The following is a 24843-nucleotide window of genomic DNA, read 5'->3' as shown; positions in this document are numbered from 1 at the left end:
ACTCCCAGTTCTCCATCACCCACCGTATCATCTCTTGGTACCCCTACCCCACTTCTTAGTCCTGCCAAACTTAGAGCCATGGCGAATAGATATGCCGCTCTTATGTTACCTGCTCCATTAGGTGCCATGCCACAAGACTACCAGAACAAAATTTTCCAATTTGATGGCATAGGACCTTATACAGCACAACAACATGCAAACAAGATGACAGACTATTTTGAATTGCATGAAATTGATATTGGAGATGTTCAAATGAGACTTTTTTCTCGAACTCTAGCTGGTGATATAAGAACATGGTTTAGATCTTTACCTGCTAATAGCATAGACACTTTAGAAGTATTTTATCAGCAATTTTTAAATAGATGGGAAAAGAAAAATAACCCTCTACAGATCCTTTCAGAATATGAAAACATCAGGAGAGGACCAAATGAAACATTCCAGGATTACTGTACTAGATTTAACAATATATACAATGCAATACAAGTCGATCTTAGACCCCCACCTAGCTTAGCTCTGATAAAGTTTCCTGATGGGTTTGGTACTGATATGGCATTCTAACTTAGAGAGAGAAATCCTCCAACTTTAGAAAACATGCAAAGTGTAGCAGTTAGTGTAGAAGCTAATTTGCTAGCAAAAAGAGCTAGGGTTAGGAATGAAAGGAGAGGACCCTTGAAAGATGAAGCCTCACCCTCTGACCTTAAAATAGGTGACCTAGCCAAAGGAATGTAAAAATTGATGGATAGGTTAAAGAACATTGAAAGGAAGCCTCACTGGGATGATCAACAGGCACCTCTAATGAGAAATCCAAACTTTAGAAAGAATCAAAATCAAAATACTGGAAAAAATGGGCCTGATCAGAATATTATGCCTCCTTTTCAAGAAAACTATGCTAAAACATCCCATTTAGAAGACCCTGAACAAGACACACAAATTAATTTAATGGGATTAGATGATGAGGAAACTGTCTTTTTGACTCAATATGATCAGGAATTACATATGCTTCAACAATTACAGACCCAATCCGGAGAATCATTCAATTACAAGCAAGGGTATGATTCTGCTATCTTTGAAGTGCACAAACAATACAACTTGAGGAGTAAAAAGAACACTGATACTCTTGACCAAAACAAGAAAGAAGTACCAAATCAACCTAAGAAAATTAAAACAGTTCCAGTTACTAAAACTCTCCAAATCCTCTCTAGACCAAATCAAAACCCTTCTGGTCCCACCATTGTAGATATAACCCATGACCAACCCCTTAATGATCAACCATCCACTTCAATCCCCTCCAAGGAGACAGTGGAGGAATCTCCAAACATCATATTAGAAAATCCACTGAAAAAGACTTCAAAAATAGAAAAAGAAGAAAATCTACTCAAACTCCTGCCATGAAAATTCCAAGCCCTCAAATAGAGAAAGCCCCTTTGCCTTTCAATTTGGGAGCGGAGGTGGCTAAGCTAAAAATTTTAGTCCCCTTAATAGAGTTGATTAAAAATGAAACTTACAAGTCTCAAATAAGCAAATCCTTCGTTGAGAATGAAGACTCTATTGACTTGTTTGATGATCAGACTGATCTTATATTCAGTCCTGATGTTAATGGAAAACCATTAGAAGGAGGGATACCACCCTTTTACATTAGCCTTAACATTCATGATAAAATCTTACACAATGCAATGTTAGATTTTGGGGCTTCACACAATTTAATGCCTAAATCTGTTATGGAAAAAATTGAACTTGGACATTACTAGGCCTTATAAGGACCCGTTTTCATTTGATTCAAGTCAAGTAAAGTGCCTAGGACTAATCAAAGACCTATGTGTTTCCTTAGTACAATACCTTGTGAAGACCATTCTTATGGACATAGTTGTTGCTGATATACCACCTAAATATGGCATGCTATTGTCTAGATCATGGGGGGCTAAACTCCAAGGATCTTTACAACTTGACATGTCATATGCCACAATTTCAGTCTTTGGACATCCTAAAAAACTGTACAGAGAGACCCTAATGAAATATGTAGTGAGTAGCCAGGCTAGGCCTCAAAACTTTCTTATCTATTCCATGAATTCTGACATCGATTATTTTATTCTTTACAATGATGAACAAACACAAGAAATTACTTCAAACAGCATTATTTCAGAACCAAAATAAATTGCAGTTACAGTTCAAAATGAAATTGTCCAAACTCAAGAGCTTTCAGATAAAAAAGATGATCAAGATACCTTAATCAATGAAAATTTTGTCCCCCCAGACAGTAAGAATTATGAACATGAAATATTATGGCATCTTGAATTTGATGGATCAGTGAACAAGTTAGGAGAAGGAGCAGGAGTGTGGATTTACAATTTAGAGAATGATTACTCAGAGGGCCATGCTTACAGACTGAATTTCAAATGCACTAACAACATGGCTGAGTATGAAACACTTCTTTTAGGTCTCAAATTGGTTAGAAAGTTAGAAGCCATAAGAGTTTATATTATGGGAGATTCTAAGTTGGTTATAAAAAAAATTAACGCTGTATATATCACCAAAGACCCTAGAATAAGTTTTTATAGAGGAACAATTTTAGAAATATTGAACACTTTTCTAGAAACTAAGCTTGCAGTCATCCCAAGGAAACATAAGATGCAGGTTCATAGTTTAGTAATGTTTTCCAGTACTTGTAAGTTACCATTCCAACCTAACCATCAGTACACTGCTGAGGTTAGGCACAGACCTGATATCCCAAATAACTTGAAAAACTGGCAAGTATTTGCTAATGACCAACAAATAAACAATTTTTTAACCTTAGAGGAGGAATTTGTAAATAGTAATATAGATACTGACATAAAATTAGATCCTTGTTTTACAGATAAAATAGAAATTTACAAATTAGAAGATGAAGAGATAGATAGATTCCATCCCACTAAATTTACAAAATCAGATGTACAAAACCTAAAGCAAGTTGAAATTGAAGAGATAATTAACGAAGATTCTGAAATCATCAATCTCAAAGACAACTTTTTGCCCAAAGGATTAACCCATTTGGAAGACTTTTTTGATTCAAATGATGTCCCTAGAAAACCAAAAATGGAACCCTTAAAATCTAATATAGGGGAGTGTAACATAGGTACTGAGGAAAACCCAAAATTGATAAAACTTTCAAAGTCCTTACCTCCTACTGAAAAGGTGAAATACATTGAACTGTTAAAGGAATTCCAAGATGTCTTCACTTGGAGTTATGAGGACCTCAAGTCCTATGACACCAGCGTAATACAACACACTATCCCCATAAAAGAAAACCGTAAACCTTTTAGATAGAATCTTAGGAGGATTAATCCTATTCTATTGCCTTCTATTGAAAAGGAAATCAGAAAAACGTATGAAGCCAAGATAATAGCACCAATTAGATTCTTTGATTGGGTTTCAAATTTGGTGCCCACAAGGAAGAAAACTGGTGAGATTAGATTGTGTGTTAATCTCAGGAATCTCAATAAATTTTCACTCAAAGACAATTACCCTCTCCCTAAAATGGATCATATATTACAAAGGGTAGTAGGCTCAACCAGAATCTCATTATTGGATGGGTTTTTTGGTTACAATCAGATTTTAGTTCACCTAGATGACCAGGCTAAAACTGCATTCACTACTCCTTGGGGCACATTCATGTATGTGAAGATGCCTTTTGGATTAAAGAATGCAGGGGCCACTTTTCAAAGAGCTATGGATATAGATTTTGCTAAGGAAATTCATGACTTCCTAGTAATATACTTAGATGATATCACTGTATTCTCAAAATCTAATAAACAACACTTAGATCATCTAAGGTAGGTCTTCATCAAATGTAGGAACTATGGAATTTCTTTGAATCCTAAAAAATCTTTATTTGGGTTAGAAGAGGGAAAATTGTTAGGCCACATAATCTCTAAAGATGGTATCTGAATAGATCCTGCAAGAATTGCATCCGTCTTACAGATACAACATCCTAGTAGCATTACGGAATTACAGGCCTTTTTAAGGAAAATAAACTTTCTTAGAAGTTTTTGTTTCCGGGAAAACTAGTGTCTTTTTGATCTGCTAGTCCCACTAAAATTGGAAGCTATCTTAGAAACAAACAATCAAAGCAATTTATGATTTCCTCTATGTATGATAGATAAGAGAGAAGCAAAGGGACCAACCTGGATCTTCCGCTTGACTCCTTGCTTGATTTCCCTCCCCCTTGATAGAGCTTGCAACTCTTCTCCTACTTTTCCTGCCTAGAGAGTACCTGTAGAAACAAAGTAGCAAAACACCATCAAAGCATCTCGATCTATTATATCATAAACAATGCAGAATCAAAAGTACATTGAACATACAATGGCATTAAAAAATAACAAGATTCACAAGTACACGATCTTATGGAGGAAAACTCAAAGAACTTTATTAAAATAGAAGGGAGAATTACAACCCAGCTGTCTGATCCAGCATCATCCTCCCAACATCAAAACCCTCTTCACCTCATGAAAAGCAAGATCACCCAACAATACAATGCTTCTTCTCAAAGACAAACTATCAGCACTTCCTTACAAATTACAAAATTCCAGCCTTCAGATCTCTCAGATGAGGGATCCATTTATAGATGTTTGCAAAGGTGTGAGTCATCTCTGGGTTTTTGATTAGTGTCATTCCACTTGTAGTTCTTGGTTCCACTTGGAGATTTCTTGGATCTCTTACTCATCCCTGGGCGAATTCAGAGAGGCAAGTGTCATAGAGGAAGTTTCTAGAAGATTCCATGAGCATCCACTTAGAAAACTGTCTCAGACATTTGTCCATTCTCGCTCATCGCACCCCACAGAAGGCTTCTTCAGTATGCATCGCACCTAGCTAGTGTAGCAGTCAGTATGCATCACACCTTGACAGTGGAGCATTCAGTATGGTCCAGTTTTGGCCAGTTCTGAGTGGTTTTTCAAGTGGAACTTCTGGGGAATGATGTAATCAGTTGACTATGATCCTTTAGGGTATGAAACAACACTTTTAGGGGTTAAAAATCCCTTGGTTTATCGACATATAAGATTGGGGTTGCAGTGCCCAAATATGTCTATAACAGTTTCCCCCTAAAGCATGAAGTCGTAAATCTTTTGATGTCGGGTGAAATGCATTATCATGAGGATCCGAGGTATTCGAACTGGAAGCTGACCTGTATAAGATACAATACAATACATCATCATCATATTATTTTCATGATCTAGTTGAGGCGGGTATTCCCATGCTCAGCTTTATAAATTCATTTTCATGTACATAGGACAAATAATCGTCTGTTGTTGCAGATTGGTGATTCTTTATATGTAGAGTCATCATCCCTTAGCTTGGATGATCATTAGTGCAGCTTCTGTGTACATTTGATGTCTTTATATTCTTGAATATATCAGCTCGGATGGATGAAACTAGATCCGGAGTCATCAAACTCATTCAATCTTCGCCCGATGTACAAGTCGATCCATGTGAAAGATGTCCTGAAGTCGAACATGGAAAGACATCCCCTGATTACCAACCAATAATGTAAGCTGTTAACAGTTCATTGATAATGATGATGACCCTCAAGGTACTACAGTACAATTCATGTGGTGTGTATATATGATCCAATGTCGAACACCATGCAAAATCTTTCGATCGAAGGCCATTGATGTAAACCTGTCGCCATAAGTGAGAAACTTGCCATTAAGGCATGCAAGCTTCAAAGTACTGAAAGGGTTGTTTCTAAGTCAACTTCTTGGATAATGAGCTGATGTCAACAAGAAGTGACCCGTCGTAGGAGGGCCTTAATGTATCCCACATCTATGACACGAAATGTAGCAAATGATTTTCTGGAGGTGAAAACGATCTGATGATACAAGGTTCAGGAATGGTGGTCATGAAAAATGGAGGGTGAAGGTATTGCAGCGGATGAGGCGTTAATTGGATGGTGACTTCTCTAAATGAATTCTCTTGAACATATCAGTGACACTGAGATGGATTGGTAGCGTTAACCCCAAAAATGGATGGTATGGAGGACCAATGGTGAAATGACCGGTGAACGGAAAAACCCAACCCGACTCAATCAGGGTGATGGAGTGAAAGTGTCATGTTCAAGAGCGACCTACTACCAATAAAGTTCTTCAAGTTTTCTTCCCTTTTTTCCCTAGTCATTGCTGACCAGTACCTCTTTATTTTTGTCAAGCTTGAGGAGGATAACATATGATTTTTCTATAATTTTCCCTTCGGGCAAACCTGTCGCTATGTTTTAGCGAGCCTAGTGACAGTGAAACTCGTTCTTGTCTGGGTGGACAAGTTTGTCACTATTGTTTTAACGAGTTTAACGACAAGGATAACTCGGTCCTTTTCATGTTTAGAGAGTTTGAAAAGGGACAAAAAGGAAACTCCAGCAGTCCTTTTTCGTGGCATAATCCCTTAAGTTCGAAAAAGTATAAAATAATACAAAAGGGATGACTTTTCGATCACTTTAGCGAGCCGAAAAAGACAAGCGCTCGATCTTTTTGTGGGATAATCCCTCAGGTCCAAAAATATTAAAATGTATAGGAGGGATGGCACTTCCCCTTACTTTAACGAGTTGGAAAGGCCAGTATCTCGGTGATCTTTTCATATTTAACAAGTCTAAGAAGAGCTTAAAGGAGACACGTTTTTGAGGAACGAGTAGTGTTTTTGGGTAGCAACTGGTTCTAGGTAAGTATATAACTTCTCAAAACATGGTGATGTGAAGAGGGTGGCTAACCACTCATCGCAATTGTTCCTCAAAATGGTAAACAATCAAGTGGAAGCATATGATCGGCCAAACGGATGGAGGTGATGGAAGGAACACAACCAAGGTTCGAAAGGCAGATAGAAAGACAATCACAAAGGTTATTTACCGAAGGTGGGTTTATTTTTTAATGAGCTTGAACCTTGCGTTAACATATGCTTAGTAGTGCGTTTATTTTTTAACGAGCTTGAACCTTGCGAAAACATTGCTCATACCAGTAGTTAAATGTGTCTCTCATTGGTAGGTTCAATTTTTAGTGAGCTTGAACTCTACGATAACATATGCTCATTTTCTTTTTATGCAGGCTAGAAATGACCAAACTACAAAGCTAAAAACATTAAAAAGCTAAGGAACTACTGATATTAGGTAGGATGGTTTTGTCTTCTGTCTAGACAAAACACTTCCTTTGCTTCGTCTGCACGCTACAGACAAAGGTGAATGGTGGTCAGACCAATCAACTAACCTAAGAAGTTGAAATTAAAAAGCTAAAAAGCTAAAAAAATGAAATTGGTCGCTTTTCACTTGCATAAAAAGGTTTGCATGGCCCCAGGCACTGAGAAAAGGAGAGTCTCTAGTAACCAAATAGAAATCACTGTGGTTAAGCGGGATTGTTTCGTCCGCAAAGTAGATAAAACATTTCCTTGGCTTTGCCTACAGCGCAGACAAAGGTGAATGGTGTGTCAAACCAATTACTTAGCTTACAGGGAAACACATATGGTAGGATGGCTTCATTAATGGTTAGAAAAAACACTTCCTTTGCTTCATCCACAGAGTGGAAAAAAGTGAATGGTGTGGTTCGGCACTTCCAATCACATAACCTACAAGGAAACCTATCTTTTCAGTTGGGTTCATCTGCCGATGCAGACTAGGGTGCATTCCCCCTAAGCTTCGTTACATTCACCGGACTACTCGCCGCAATCAGGTGGATGGAATGAAGGTTGAAGAGACATTCTCAACGCAAAGAAACCATTTAGGGATGATGTTTGACTTAGCTCTGTGTTTGAACTGGGAAATGCAAGCTGGTTGATAAGCTGGACAATTTTTCCTTCATGCGGGAAACACATCACTCGAAAGAGTGTGGAAACAATAGCTTCCATGCTATATATATAGTCACGTCCAAGAAGTAGATTGTAATCTAATGGTCCTTGGACTACCATCACGTTCAAGTGAACGGTTTTCCTTCTTAAAGTTATCGGTAACTTAGGAAGGGTCCCTAATGGTCGACTGGTTCCTTTGTTAAAGCCTAACAAATTCTGTGTAACGGCCATAAGCGATGGTGAACCAAGCGCTTTCCAAGCAGTTGAGGAAAGGATACTCACTAAAGCCCCCTCATATATGATAGTTCCAGACATGATCATTTTGTAAACTTGTACTATGATCTAGAATGGTACATTAGATGGACGGTGGGGTCTTGCTACTTGATTCCAATCAAAGGAAACGACTAAACTGCTTAGAGGGGGTACCGAATAAATGGTTGGATGAACCCCTTGAACTGGGGAATTCTCCTCCTGTTGTAAAGGAACGAGCGGATTTCCCCCAAGTTCATCAGACTCTGTATTAACAAAAAGAATTTGAACTGTATCATTCTCATTCTCTTTGGAAATTGTATCATATGAAGGTGGACCTTCTGAAGGCAAGACTGGGTCGACTTCCATCTCGACCTGTCGACTTTTGTCCGGTATGGACTCAGAAGATTCACTCTCAAAGATAGGTGTTTTGATCGACGATCGAGTTACGTCAGTCAGATTTTCAACTAGCGAAGGACTTGTTGAGAGTTTCTTGTATACAGGTGGAAGTCGCTGTGGTGAAGTAGGATGGTTATTCAAGATTCTCTTGGCCTCATCCAGAAAAGGACAACCGGGAAGGCTATGGTCTCCTTCACATAATTGACATGGAATTATGACCTTTCCTTCCTGTCCAAGAATTTCATTTTCACTAATTGATGGTATGCTATCAACATGATCGCTAGAGGTTGATGACACCGGATGGTGCGAACGGGGAGACCATTCTCTCAAGATCCGCGGAATGCAAGGAAAATCTCGATGAAAATGGTTCTCTTTGCAAATTAGACAAGGATATTTAGGAGTGTTTATGTGTAGATTTTCACCATATGATTCATGGTTGCCCCCTTGCTTAGCTAACTTCTTCTTCTTCTTCTCCTTCCCTTTCTTCTTCTTCTCAGCCACTTGGTTATTAGTATAACTAGTTTCACCAAGCGAGGAGGAAGAAGGGGAGGGAGAAACAAATGAAGTAGAAGGTGAAGGGTCAACTTCAGTACCAAATGGTCGTTGATTCAGTTGCTGAGGAATTACGGTGTTTTGAGCGACAAAGGTTGAGAATAGCCATACCGAAAGACCAATTGTGATTCCCAGAAGGGACAATGTGGCCATATATGGAGCACCAATATTTCCCCAAGAAGAAAATGGACTAGGATTCCCCTCAAGAGGGATTCCTTGATTGGTGGACTCCATTATCTCAACCTAAGATCAATGAAGGAACATGGATGTTATTCCGAATTAAATAAATTTTAATGACGCTTTGACAAAAATTTTCTTTTTCAATTTTTAAGAGTCGAGAAAAAGCTAAAGATGACTCTAGTCCCCTTCGATTTTTAATGAGCCTGAAGTGACAAGTGCTTAGATGGACCTTTTCTTTTAAGGAGTCGAAAAGGAACAAAAGTGACTACTCTGGAAATCTAGACAGAGGGATTACCAAACCAATCGCAAAACTGCAATATACACCTTGGTGGTAAATTAAAGAGAAATTACCAAGGACTTATGTATGGCAGTCAATCTTCTCGAATGTTGTGTTCAGTGCATTGCGATCGATAGGGCAGCAGACACGGCTTCCTATGGATAAAGGATATAAGCCTATTGTGGTCTCCCAATATATACTCGACGGTACAGGGAGCACAAGTCCGTGCTAGCACTTGTCATATCAAAGAGGAGGAATCACCCAACCTTCGATGAAAATGATAGTTACTAGATTTTACGACGCCGGAACACGTCTCTAGCCTAGACTTCTAGATGTGTTGCGTTAGGTTCCAAAGCGTTGTTAAGTTCATTGAAATTTATTTTAGAGTTGATCTTTCTTAGAAGTTTTCCTTTCAAGGTTCACCACGTGATGTAGATGTAAAATTCCTAAATATGCAATCTAAAATGATAAACAGTCATTTGTTTATTTTTAGCAATGAAAATCTTAGCTACTAAGGAAAGAAGATTAAGATTCTTTCAACAAAGAGCAAAGAGCACACACTAAATGCACTTTTCCTAAATCATTTTTCGCACATAGTCTAAATGCAAATGCAAATGCATTTATTTGTTTTTTGTTCCCTTAATGTGAAGAATGCCAAAAAGGAAAACTAAGTACAGATCTGAAATATTTTCTTCAAAGCGACATTTCAACAATTTCTTTTCAAAATGAAAGGAAGATTAAAACGATACTTTTCGATTTCGAATAGAAAACTTCTCTCGACACTTCAAATATTAACAATTCAAATCAAATACAATGACAAAAGTACAATCAGCTATCTAGAAGAGGAAGAGTTTACGACACTCTTCTTTTTGACTCAAAATGACAGTTATGACACTTTTTTGCATCAAAACGACAATTCGATTAACCTACTTCTTGACAAAGGATCGTAAATGATGGAAAAATACATAAAAAACATTTACTAATCCTAATCAATGGAGGCTGAATAATGTAAAGGAAGGAGGCTTCAACAATGAGATACTGATCATAAGCAGCAAAACAACTGAATAGAGCTGAAAACAAAGACAAAAAACCCAAATTTCAAGGAGAGAAATAGGATTACTCAGTCATCGCACCTATGCTTCACAAAAATAGGGATGCATCTCACCTGCTACACATGAGAGGTGCGATGCATACTGGCTTCTAGCAAAACTAAGGTGGGCTTTTGCTCAAATTTGCAGCTGAGTTCAGTGATTTAAGCTGAGCTATGATGGAAAGTAAAAAGCAAAGTACATGGGTATGATCTTAGGAGGTTATTGAGCTACCACAAGGGCATTTAGAATGCTTGTAAGTCAGATGTTTAGTTCATAAACTGACCTAGAGATTGACTAAAGCAGCATTCATCTACTTTGCAATTTCATAGCAATAGAAGTTCGAAGGCTATCTGGCTAACTTCAGGCTCCATCTGTAGTTTATAAAGCAAAAACAATAACAAACAAACAAACTATTCTCTCCCCAGTGGAGTTGCCATTTTGTTTTCAGGAAAACTAGTGTCTTTTCAATCTGCAAGTCCCACTAAGATTGGAAGCTATCTTAGAAACAAACAATAAAAGCAATTTGTGATTTCCTCTATGTATGATAGATAAGAGAGAAGCAAAGGGACCAACCTAGATCTTCCACTTGACTCCTTGCTTGATTTCCCTCCCCCTTGGTAGAGCTTGCAACTCTTCTCCTACTTGTCCCACCTAGAGAGTACCTGTAGAAACAAAGTATCAAAATACCATCAAAGCATCTCGATCTATTATATCATAAACAATGCAGAATCAGAAGTACATTAAACATACAAAGGCATCTACAAATAACAAGATTCATAAGTACATGATCGTATGGAGGAAAAATCAAAGAACTTTATTAAAATAGAAGGGAGAATTAAAACCCAACCGTCTGATCCAGCATCAAAGCCCTCTTCACCTCATGAAAAGCAAGATCACCCAACAATACAATGCTCCTTCTCAAAGACAAACTATCATCACTTCCTTACAAATTACAAAATTCCAGCCTCCAGATCTCTCAAATGAGGGATCCATTTATAGATGTTTGCAAAGGTGTGAGTCATCTTTGGGTTTTTGATTAGTGTCATTCCACTTGTAGTTCTTGGTTCCACTTGGAGATTTATTGGATCTCTTAATCATCCCTGGGCGAATTCAAAGAGGCAAGTGTCATAGGGGAAGTTTCTAGAAGATTCCATGAGCATCCACTTAGCAATTTGTCTAAGAAATTTTTCCATTCTCTCTCATCACACCCCACAGAAGGCTTCTTTAGTATGCACTGCACCTGGGTAGTGTAGCAATCAGTATGCATCGCACCTTGACAGTGGAGCAGTCAGTATGGTCCAATTTTGGCCAGTTTTGAGTGGTTTTTCAGGTGGAACTTCTGGGGAATGATATAATTAGTTGACTATGATCCTTTAGGGTATAAAAAAAAACTTTTAGGGGTTAAAAACCCCTTGGTTTATCGACATATAAGATTGGGGTTGCAGTGCCCAAATATGTCTATAACAGTTTTATTTCTAACTTAGCAGAATTAATTAGATCATTGAATAACATGTTGAAGAAAGATTTGACCATATGGACAGTTGAGGCTAAGAAGTCTTTTGAAGATATTAAGCTAGCCTTTAAAAAAACACCAGTTTTGATCAGTCCAAAGTTTGATAGGGATTTCGTTATATTTTCTTTTGCCTTAGAACACACAATTGCTGCAGTCCTGCTGCAGAAAAATGATGAGGGTTATGAACAACCTATTGCCTTTTTTAGCAAAGCCCTGAGAGATGCCTCTCTAAAATACAATATAATGAAAAATCAAGCTTTTTCTTTGGTCAAAGCTATCAAAGATTTTAGAGTTTACATTTTATATTCTCAAGTAATATCCTATGTCCCTAATGTAGTAGTCAAGGATATCCTAACTCAAGATGGTCCAGATGGAAAAAGAGGGAAATGGATTGCTACTATATTAGAATATGACCTAGAAATCAAGCCAACAAAGTTAATCAAAGGCCAAGGTTTAGCCAAGCTCATGGTTGAATCGAACTATCAGGGCTTAGACATAAATTTTATTGGAGAAATAGATAATGGAGAGTAGATGGCGACTCCACCAATCAACCAGGCCTTTATTGAATCACCATGGTATGTTGACATCATATATGTTTTACAAAATCTACAAGCTCCTCTTGAATTATCGAGGACCAAAAGCAGGTTTTTAAAAGTAAAATCTTTAAAATTTTGCATAATTGACAATGCTTTGTTTTGGAGGAATCACAAAGGTATCCTTATTAAATGTTTATTGAAAGAAGAATATGACAAAGTGTTACAAGAGTTTCATGCAAGTGAATGTGGAGGACATATTTACTGGAAAACCATAGCTGACAAGATGCTTAGAGTCAGTTTTTATTGGCCCACTCTGTTTTTTGATGTAAAGAAATTTATAACCTCATGTCATAAATGTCAGATTTTTTAAGGAAAGAAAAATATTTTACCCTTGACCCTAAAACCAATCTCTGTTGAAGCACCTCTTCAACAATGGGGTCTTAACTTCATTGGTGAAATCCAACCACATTCCTCTGCCCAAAACAAATGGATTCTCACTTCTACAGATTATTCTACCAAATGGATAGAAGCCATACCATCAAGGCAAGCCATTGACACTGTGATAATAACCTTCCTTGAATCCAACATCCTATCTAGATTTGGGTGCCCAACCAAGATCATCATTGATAATGCAGCAGCCTTCAAATCTAAGAGAATGATTTATTTTTTTAATAAGTACCATATAACTTTGGGCCATTCCACAACTTATTACCCCCAAGGAAATGGACTAGCAAAGTCCTCAAACAAAAGTCTGGTAAATATCATCAAAAAAATGTTAGAAGACAACAAGAAAACATGGAACAAGAAGCTTGTGAATGCCTTATGGGCAGACAGGCTAACCAAAAAGAAATCCATTGGTACCAGTCCTTATCAATTAGTTTATGGAATGTAGGTTGTTTTCCCATCTTACTTGGGAACACCAGTAATGAAGTTGCTCCAAGAGTTGCAGGTTGAACCGAATGACATCCAAAGGAGGATCAACCAAAAAATTCACTTACAATGGACCAAGGAAGAAGTGCACATCAGATCTCAAGTTGTGCAGGAAAGGATCAAGAAAGCTTTTGACAAAAGGACTAAGGCAAAAGCTTTTTACCTAGGGGACAAAGTTTTGAAATGGGATTCAAGAAGAGAGGATAAAGGTAAGCATGGGAAATTTGATTTCCTATGGAAAGGCCCATATGTCATCTATGATTTCAGAGGTAATAATGCTTTCTTCCTCAGAGAAATGGATGGCACAGAAGCAGAAGGAGGACCAGTTAATGGTCGAATGCTTAAACACTAAATTGAACCTAGTTACTGATTTCAGTAATCATTTGTACATATTTTGTTTTTCAAAAGTCTAAAGTGGATTGGATGGTGATATTTTTTGAAGTTGAAGCCCGAAGTGAAGGCCCTAAGGTTCAAAGGTTTTACTGTCATAAATAGAAATAAGGCAGAAAAGTGAAAGGGAAAAAAGTTGCAGAATGACATCACAACAATTCAAAAGGCCATTGATCTACAAGTTCTTGACATTTCACCAGGAAATGCCATCCCCAAGTGGAGCCACTGTTAGGTTCCTATACCAATAGGAGTCATAATTTTTGAATGATTGAGATTAAACTTGTAATATGTACATACCTTTGCTTTCTGCAAGTGTTTTCCATATTCAAGAAATTAAAAAATGTAAAGAGGGTATGTCCTAAAAGAAAAATCAAAGGACAAAAATAATAAGAAAAGGTTCAAAAAAGATGAAAAATATGAACCCCAAGAAAAGAAAAGACCATGAAAGTGTGCAAGTCAAAATGCCATTAATTTTTACTTTTTGTGCAAAATAAATGATTGTGTGTTGTTTGTAATATTTGCCACAATCCATGATAGTCAAAATGCTTAAACTTGGCTATTTCATGTTTAAATTTCATGTCTATAGATAGAGAATAAAATATAGCCAAAATGTTTAATCTTGGCAGATAAGTAGATAGGTAGAGTAAATAAAAGGAGCTCAATTGTTTAATTTGAGCCCTTGGATGTAATAAGGTTAGATTTAGTTCGTGTACTATTGTAAAGAAAAAGAAAAAATATTTGATAAGGGTTTGCTAGCTCAAATGCACCCTGTTATCACTGTAAAAAGTTCTAAAATTTTGGACAACTGGTATGGTTCCAAAGTTTTTATGTTAGTCATGGTCAAGTCTTTTTTATGTTCTGTTTAGAGTCTAAGTCATAGAGTCAAATTTTCATTTCCATTATCAAATAAAGGTCAACAACCTGGTTTACCCATTATGGATCCCACATCATTCCAAAAGTGTCATGTATTTGGTCGTTTTTTTTTTAAATTTGAATGCGCTACGAAATTGTCTAGGAGTTTTCGTAGCGCAAAAATCTAAAAATACACTACATGCGCTACAAAATCAGGGATTCATAGTTAGGAGTTTTCGTAGCGGAAAACCCCAAATTTACACTGGATGCGCTACGAAATCAGGGATTCGTGCCAAATCTTGTTTAGCTGTCAAATCCATTAGAATCCGTTAATTTTTCATCATCAAGTGTCAGTCCATGAACCTTACTTATCACATGCAACCATTCACATTCATCATTATATTTGTTAGGGGTCATTTATCCGCACTCATTTCAAATTTCAAAAAGAAAAGGTAAGGGTGAATTGGTCCTGGTCATTTTCGTGTCATTTCCATGCATGAGAAACACTTGATGCTTTCCTTAAGGTTGAGTTAGCAAGCCCAGGGTGAACATAGACCAGAATTCTTTCGTAGGCTTCAAGCGAGGCAACTCTTCTTCCGATTCAAGCAAGGTAGCTCTTCATCCGATTCAAGCAAGGGAACTCTTAAATTAAACAAGGCAGTTTCTTTCAGGTTTCCTTTATAGGGATTTCAAAGAAGAAATTTTTTAAGAGAAGAAGAATCATAGATCAGGCCGGTGTTTGAGAACTGAGCCTGAAGGCTTAGAAGCTCTGACAAAGGATAAGGAAGTTGAAGAAGTCTTCAAAAAATTAGGCTGCTGGAGGTTCTGCGCAAAAAATACAAGGAGGTCACAGTCATGTAAGCAAGGAACTTGCTCTCAATTTCACAGGTTTGAATTCAAAGGTTGGAGTGTTAGAATTACCAGTTTCTCTTGAGGTCATATCTTTAGTCACAAATATTCCTAGAGGTTAGGAGAGATGGTTTAAGAATTTCAAATTTGAGATGGAACCCTGCAAGATATTCCTTAAGCCAGAATTCATAGACTTAGATTTAACTAAAGCAGTGCCGAGGAGTTATGTCAAAGACTCATTTGCCAACTTACTCTCATGCATACAAAGGTATTTTACCTATGAAGGAAGATACCACAAGGTGTATTCTTACCATTTCAAGCTCCTATTTCATTTCACTAGAATAGTATCTCTAGATCTACCTTTCTATCTATTTCGAAGCTTAGGCAAGATGTCTGATAAAATACAGTTGAAGAAAGAAGCTTGTGAAACATCATTGCTCCATCATGTCTTAATCAAATTAAATGTCTTGCATGAACTTCAGAAGGTAGATAGAGAATGGTCTGCTTTTCTATTTATGTCTGGTTTTAGAACTGAAACAGGACATAGCCCTAGGGCTAAGGAAATATCGTCACCAACAGCTAGGCACCAAGAAGAAGCTAGGTCAAGAAGATTTGTGAAACTAAAATCTAGAAAGCAAGTTAAGGAACCAATGACACCACTGATTGCTCAAGATCCCCCTCAAGAGTCACAGAAGAAGAAGGTTCAAATCAAGGTACTAGCACAAGAACAGTCCATTGGTGAAACAGTCCAGAGAAGAGTAAGTAGAAGCCAATTAGCCAAGGAAAAGGGTAAGACAGTGGTTACTGATGAAAGCCCAACTTCAAAGGGTAGTTTGAATGATCTTCTCCAGGCCATTGACATAGAAAAGTCTCCTCTGGTCCAAGCAGAAATAATTGAAGCAGGCGAAAGCGGGTTAAAAAAGATGAAATCTTCCAAAAAGTTACAGTTTGATGATCAAGTTTTAGAATTTGTTTTTAAGCCGAGAAGGTCTGTGACTAGGTGGTCCAAAAATTTACAGGAGGTAGAACTTGAGGTGAGTCAGATAGCAGAGATATCAAAATTTCATGAAGAGCCTGTGGTTCTGGTAGTGCAATCATCACCAATGCATGAAGATGGTAGAAATAAGGCAGTTGGTACTCAAGAAGAAGAATGTAGCTTTGAGGAGGTCAAGAAGAAATTGAAGTCTGCCAATCTTGAGATTGCTCAAATTAAGAAAAGGGAAAGGAAACATGCAGTTAAAAGGCCAATTTCAAAAGAGTAAAAGCCATTTGGGAATATGGAAAAGTTCCAAGATATGAAGTAGTTGACAGTCATGCTCAATATTTCACTTGGAATTTCCCTGCAATAAAGGAGGCAAGATATATTAGAAGGATCAATGGTAAATTAAGAACTAAAATCAGGGTGATGAAAAGACAAATTGAAGACCTGGAGATTCAGTTGAACAAGTCTGAAGGTCAGCCTCAGCAAAAATGAATAGGACAGTAAGTGATGGAGCCTTAACACAATTTTGATTAGGACATTACTTTTTGAAGTTGTTTATGGATGGACAATGTCAAATATATTTGTGGCATATTGGCATAAGGTGAAGCTATGAAGAAATCCCAAGAAGGACAATTTTTGAGAAAAAACTGTGTATTTTGATTCACACAGCAGATTCGTAGCGCGCTACGAAACTGCTGTAGGTGACATGTAATGCACAGCAGTTTCGTAGCATGCTACGAAACTGCTATAGCTGCAGTTTTGTTTTTTTATCAAGCTTCAAAGGAAAAAGGGGCTATTTTTGAGAAGGATGTGGCTGCAGAGATGTAAAAAGAACATTTGAAGATGTTTAGATCCTAAGTAAAGTTGAACTCAAGGAATGCAAGATCTATGAAAGAACTAAGCCTTGCGCTACGAAAATAATAGTACACTTCGTAGCTCATCCAGTCTGTCTATCTTCAGGCAACTTCAAGTAGTTTTGTTTTGGCAAGAGTGTAAGAGTAGGGTCCTATGGTTAATTTAATATGTGTCATGTGACTAAAAGAGATAGTGTGACCAAAAAAAACTTCAAAGAATATCCTTGTAGATCAAGGCAGCATTATAGGGGATAGTTACCTAGTTTTCAGGACAGTCAAAAGAGAGGTGTTTGAAGGCCAGCATGGAGGTTATAGTCATCACCAAAGTCGAAGTTAAGGAGGAGGATCCGCTGTCAAAGATTGAATTTATTCCAAATTCTTGGTTGTTGCTAGCATAATAAGGAGTTGAACTCCTAATTGTATTAGGACTCCAAGACTGTTAGTTAACTACAACTTGTAATTAATAGTTTGTTTTAAGTATGAATAGGTGTCAAGTCAAGCAAATTCGAATTCTTTTGATGTTGGAGGAAGGAATCCAAGATTGTAATGAACTCTATAAAGAGCAAGAGGTGTAATATACCAAGTGTTGGAAATTTTCAAAAGAAACAATCATACTGTGTCATTGTGGAAGACTGTGTTTTTTATTTAATACAAAGATTTGGCTTTACTACTCAAGATTCAGAAGAGAGTTTTAATGTTTGATTTTCCTCATGTTTTCCTCCATTTATTCACTTACAGTGGTATGAATGCATGTTACTTAGAATTCATTGACAATGCTCTAACTTCCTACATGTGTTTATAGGCTGTGTTCCTTATATTTTTGCTCTGTTTTGCTGATATATTAAAACTCTTGATGCCTTGACTTCCATGTTAAGCTAATCATACTATGATACTAAAACATATGTTAACTCCATAAGCCCAATGGATGTTTATTGATTGTGTTCAACCATTTATACCTTTTCACTTCTTTTTTTCATAGAGTTAGCCATCTAATCCTTAATTGAAATCTTTAACCCAGTGAGAGAGCCCTCTCAGGTTGAGGAGGCTAAGCCTCAGCCAAAAGTTTGGTTTGAAATAGTTACTCAAAGTCTTCTTCATCAGTAGCCTATCAGGGTTTGGTTTTGTGATAACACACCCTAATAAAGATAAGTAAAAATGGTAAGATCAGTAGATGGGTAAGTAGTAGAAATGTTACAGAATTTTGATGATTGATTAGATAAAAGCATGTATATCATCTTTTTCATAATGAAAGTTCCAAATGTGGATGGGCACTCAAGTATGCAGATGGATATCAAATTCAATTAATTAATCTCCCTCATTCATTTCACCTGTTACTTAACTAATTTCCCAAAATAAAGATCAAAGTACTTAAAAGCCCCAAGTCAAAGAGGCTCAGAGCATTTCTCTGACTTTTGGAGGGACCGAACCCTCAGCTTAATGATTTATAGTTAATAAGTACTAAATCCCTTCCCAAATATTCATTCCCCCCCCTTCAGTTCATTCATTTTTCCCTAAATAATATCCATTCCTAAGGTTAAACCACTTTTACCTAGGAAAAGTTTTATTCCCCCACATAGCTCATTTTCATATCAAAAAACCATAAAAAAGCACTATATCCTAATTTTTATCAGAAGGCATTATAAACATGAAAATCGTGTTCTTAGTGTATGGTGCCCCTCCCGCTCATTTGACTAAATTATTAACTTATTTATTAAATCCCTAGTGAAAACCCATTTATTGTATATATATTAACTCTCACATTATTAATTAATCTCACCCCAGTTTAACTATATAAACTAAGGTTTTCTACCCCGAACCCACTAACTAATTGATCCTTGATTAAGTTAGTTAAAAACCAGATTAAATACCTCTCGATACCTTAAACCCCCCTTAATCCCTCATTAAACCAAAACCACCATGCTTAAACGCCCGTCGGGCCCTCCCCATTACCTTCTGTGCAACTCCATCACCCGACCACCACACGATCTCTCCCCTCCCCATCCGATGGCCCATGTTGATTTTGGAAGGGCTCAGAATTCGAATGTTACTCGCCCAAAATGGGTTGTTTTCCACTGGGCTCCCGAGGCAACGTGGCACTCAATGAATGGAATCGCGCGACCTCCCCCCAATACCGCCAAGCGCCCAAAAGCTGTGCGAAGCAAACCACTTTCCGCCATCCCGCTACACACCAAAATTACCACTGTTTACTCCGCTACATGACAGACGTTCACTGTACACCCGTACCCGCCAAGTTGACTTTTCACGCATAAATCCAAAAAAGTCCCAAATCATTGTTTTTATCATTTTTTCAACTGAAAGCTTCCATCCATGCACCTGTGAACGTCCAAGTTGTCAACACATGTACAATTGCACCCTGAAGATGCTACAAAGCTCCCAGATTACCTTCCAACCTACTTGAAGGATTTTCAACCGTTCGCAGTCGCTTGTTAACTGGTTAAGACCCAATTTTCTTCAATTCTAGGTATTTAAGCCATAATCCATTGAAAGCCCTGTCAATTACCAAACCAGTCACTAAGTTTTCTTAGTTGAAATTAAAAGGGAACTCTATTAACTTAAACCCACCTGGAATTGAACCACCATTACCCTTAAATATTGACAATTTACCTCCCCCATTCTCAAATCCACAAAAACTGAGAATGGCAGCCCCAATTGCCATGGATGTCAGACCAATTTCCACTCCCCACCTGGACTTGGATTACCTTCCCCTTGCTAATAAACATTTCCAAATCAAGGACACCTCTGTCCATGAATCCCCACTCAGATTATACTACCGATGCAGAGACCAATACCTAAAACATGCTGATAAAATAGGTCTTTGGGAGTCTAATTTTCCCAAGTATCAATTTCCTGAGATACACATATTTCCAAAAAATGTTCATTATTTCCATACAAACTACATTCCCAGTCAAAGAGCAGTGATGTCCCCTGACCAAACCATACTTTTCACCATCACTGCCAAGTCAATCAATGAAATGTTGCAACTACAACCAGGGAAAAATCTAACCCCTATTTCAATTGGAGACCTGCTAAATAGATTCCCCAAGCTTACCACTGCCAAACTTGCTGAAATGTTCCAGACTTTTATTGTAGAAGTGAAACATATTCCAAAATATCCTCTCCCATATATATATACCATATTTTCTCAATTTGGCCAGGACATTGTGGCAATGATATCTAGTATCTTAGGCTATACTACCAGTGAATACATAGATGAAATCATCTTAGCCTTCATGTCCATCTTCACTCCAGGACAGCCTCCTGCTGTCATGTATGATTATGCCAAGTTCATAGCTGATAGGATGCATGAAAAAATTCTTATAATGAGCATTGAAAGAGTATTCAAATATTCCTCTGTTTTGTACCATCTTTTTCTATATTACCAAGCTGACATGTTCCACTTTACTCTCCAAAAGCTTGATACTAAAGGTCACCCTAGGTCAGTGATTTTCTGGACTTCTTTGATCCATAAGTATGACTCACCATATCCGTACACAAACTTCATAGATCTTTTTGTACATCCTGTAGTGACCATGCTGCTAGGAAGTCCTCCTCCAAGAATCAATTCAGATATTAGGAGGATCATGTAGCTTTCAAAACAACACAAAGTGGGAGATTGGTACTTGTACCAAAATCACACTGAAATTAGGATCTATGGATGTGAGTTGGCCCCATATAAATTGCCTAGATACCTCCCAATGAGGATATTTTTTCTGGAGTACTACAGGCAGATAATAAATTTAGATGAGGTGCATTTTGTTAAAGCAAAAAAGAAGGCTTAGCTCAAAATAAAAGATCAACTAGGCCCCTTTGTGTGTAATAGCTGAGAAGATGGAAAGGAAGTAGAGGAAATCCTTTAGAGACTTAAACTAAAGCAGAGCTTCATGTGGAGATATGATCCCTTGGACTTCATCTACAACAGGAGATAGAAAAACAAGATGGCTTGTTATGAAACCAGCTCACAAAAATATAGAAAAGAGAGATCCACGCCTTAGAATTCAGCCTCTTCGAGGGGGCAACGTCCTTTACATTACACGAATGAACAATTCATGGATGATTCAAATGAAAAAACCTCCTTTCTATATATAGGAGTATAAGGAGTCACAATATAACCCAGCCGACCTAACAATAATAATATAAAGCCACAAAAATAACAATAGAGGGATTCTATGGGGCACAGTAATAACAATATGGGGACAATAGGGGCACAACAATACTAATAAGGGATACAACTACAATAGTAATGGGGTAATCACTAGTATTATAGGGACCCAACATGCCCCTCTCCTTCAAAAAAGTGTTGTCCTCAATGCTTCAGTAGTTCTGGATGCTTTTGTATAAAATTCTCATCCTCCCATGTGGAATCTTCAGCGGATAAGTTCTTCCATTTGATAAGATACTCCGAAATTGATCGATTTCGTAACTGTCAAGTTCTTGTTTCTGTGACTGCTTCTGGTTCCAATATAATTTTTCATTCCTCGTCAAGTTCTGGCAATATTGTTTGAACTGGGAGCTTGTTGCCTATAACCTTCTTTAAACATGAAACATGAAAAATGGGTGCAATCGAGAAGCTGCAGGAAGCTCCAATTTGTATGCCATAGTACCAATCTTTTGCAACACCTTGTACGGACCATAATACTTTGGTGATAATTTATTATCCTTCTTAGCTTGCTTGAGGGACATTTGCTTATATGGTTGTAGCCGTAGGAATACCCAATCACCTACATCAAAACTTCTTTCGCTGCGATGTTGATCGCCTGTTGTTTCATTCTATTCTGTGCCAACACGAGGTTATCCTTTAAGAGTTGGAGGACTTGTTGTTGATGTTTGATGTGATGTTCCACTGCTTGAACCTTAGAATTTTCTCTTAAATATGATGTGATGGATGGTGGCTGATAACCATAAAGTGCCATAAATGGGGTCATTTTTGTTGCTGTATGGAAGGAAGTGTTATACCACCATTCAGCCAGAGGCAACCATTTGACCCATTGTGTCTGTTTATCAGATACAAAGCAACGAAGATATCCTTCCAAACATTTGTTTACTATCTCAGTTTTCCCATCAGATTGAGGATGATAAGATGAGCTATGAGCTAACTGAGTACCAAGACAAGAAAATAATTCTGTCCAAAAATTTCCAGTGAAAATGGGATCTCTGTCACTTACAATAATCTTTGGGTTTCCATGTAGCTTTTGAATTGTTTCCATAAATGCAGTAGAAACTGTACTGGCTTTAAATGGATGTGATAATGCACAAAAGTGTGCATACTTGGTAAGTCTGTCAACTACCACCATGATGACACTCTTTCCCTCAGACTTGGGTAAACCTGTGATAAAATCCATTGAAACCTCCTCCCAACGTTGGCTTGGAATGGATAAAGGTTGTAATAGACCCGGTGTCTTAATTGTTTCAACTTTATTTTGTTGGCAAACCAAACATTCCGCCACAAACTTTTGAATATCTGATTTAAGGCCCTCCCAAAAAAATTCCTTCTTAACCCTGTGGTAAGTTTTTAAAAATCCTGAGTGCCCTCCTAAGGGAGAAGTGTGCAATTCCATAAGAATCTTTTGTTTTAGCTGGGAATTCTTACAGAGGTATAAGCGATCTTTGTACCATAACGAATCATTTTTCCAGCTAAATGTATCAGACGTACTGGAATCTTGTTGTAACTTTTGAATAAGTGCCCACACTTCTTCATCATTCTTCCATTCCTCCCTTGCTTCATTTATCCAATCTGGTTGGATAATAGAAATGGTGCACAACAATGCTTCCACATCCTCATCCTTTCTTGAGAGTGCATCTGCCACCACATTTTGCTTCCCTTTTTTGTAGATGATTTCAAAGTCATAACCCAACATCTTTGTGACCCACTTTTGTTGCTCTTCAGAGGATAATCTTTGTTCTAAAAAGTATTTAAGGCTATCATGATCCGTTTTTACAGTGTCTTCCCATTAGGTAGGGTCGCCATTTCTTAAGTGCATGGAGTATTGCCAACATTTCCTTCTCATAAATAGCTTTGTGTAAAAACTTTCCCTTGATTGGACGACTTTCAAAAGCAATGGGTCTTTCATCTTGCATTAAAACAGCACCAATTCCATTTCCTGAAGCATCACATTCCACAATAAAGGTTTTTGTGAAGTCTGGTGTAGCTAAGACCGGTGCTTGGCACATTGCCTCTTTAAGATGTTCGAAGGCCTTTGTTGCTTCTGGAGTCCATGAAAATGCATCTTTCTTCAATAATGTTGTTAGAGGTGCTGCTATTCTCCCATAATTCTTAACAAACTTGCGATAATACCCTGTCAACCCGAGAAATCCTCGCAGATGCTTTATGGATGTGGGGATTTTCCATTCCTTAATGGCTTTAATTTTGCTAGGGTCTACCTTAACTCCTTCATGAGATACAATATGACCCAGATATTCCACCTCTTGTACTCCAAAGAAACATTTGGATCTTTTTGCATATAATTGTTTCTCCTCCAATAGTTGTAGCACCCTGTCAACATGTTCAACATGATCCTTCCAAGACTTGCTGTAGATTAGTATATCATCAAAAAATACTAACACAAATTTTCTAAGGAATGGTTTGAAAATGGAATTCATCAAACCTTGAAATGTTGAAGGTGCATTGGTAAGGCCAAAAGGCATGACCAAAAATTCATAATGACCCTCATGAGTTCTAAATGTTGTTTTCAAAATGTCTTCAGTCTTCATTCTGATTTGATGATATCCTAAACGAAGATCCAACTTGGTGAAGTAAATTGATCCATGCAATTCATCCAGTAATTCATCAATGACAGGAATGGGAAACTTATCTTTAATAGTGAGCTTGTTGAGCTCCCTATAATCCGAACACATGCACCATGATCCATCCTTCTTGTGCACCAATACTACTGGAGCAGAGAAAGAACTTTGACTCGGTTGAATTATACCAGCCTCTAGCATTTCTGCAACCATACGTTCAATTTCACTCTTTTGGGCATAGGGATATCTGTACGGCCTGATGTTTGGAGGAACACTTCCTGGAATCAGATGAATAGCATGATCATGATCACGAATAGGTGGGAGACCTTTGGGAGTCTCAAATACCTTGGAATGATTGTCCAAGACTTTTTGGAGATCTGGAGAAATAGATGATTCCAATGTGGAAACATCTAGCGAACATAATTGTGCAATTACACCTCTTTGTTCCTTTTTTAGAAGCTTTGTCATATCGTTAGAGCTGATTATCTTTCCCAGTTTCCCTGCAATACCCCTTAATTCAACTTCCTTTCCTTCCACAGAAAATTTCATGAAAAGTTCTTGAAAATTAAAAGCTATTGTACCCAAGGATTGTAGCCATTGGACTCCTAGTACAACATCAGCACCTCCCATTGGAATGGA

This window comes from Pinus tabuliformis, chromosome 4_1 (assembly GCF_031772625.1).
Source record: "Pinus tabuliformis cultivar Carrire ecotype Pingquan chromosome 4_1, CPIR1, whole genome shotgun sequence".
NCBI lineage: Eukaryota > Viridiplantae > Streptophyta > Pinopsida > Pinales > Pinaceae > Pinus > Pinus tabuliformis.
The sequence above is the reverse complement of the archived record's forward strand: the minus strand, read 5'-3'. Positions refer to the sequence as shown.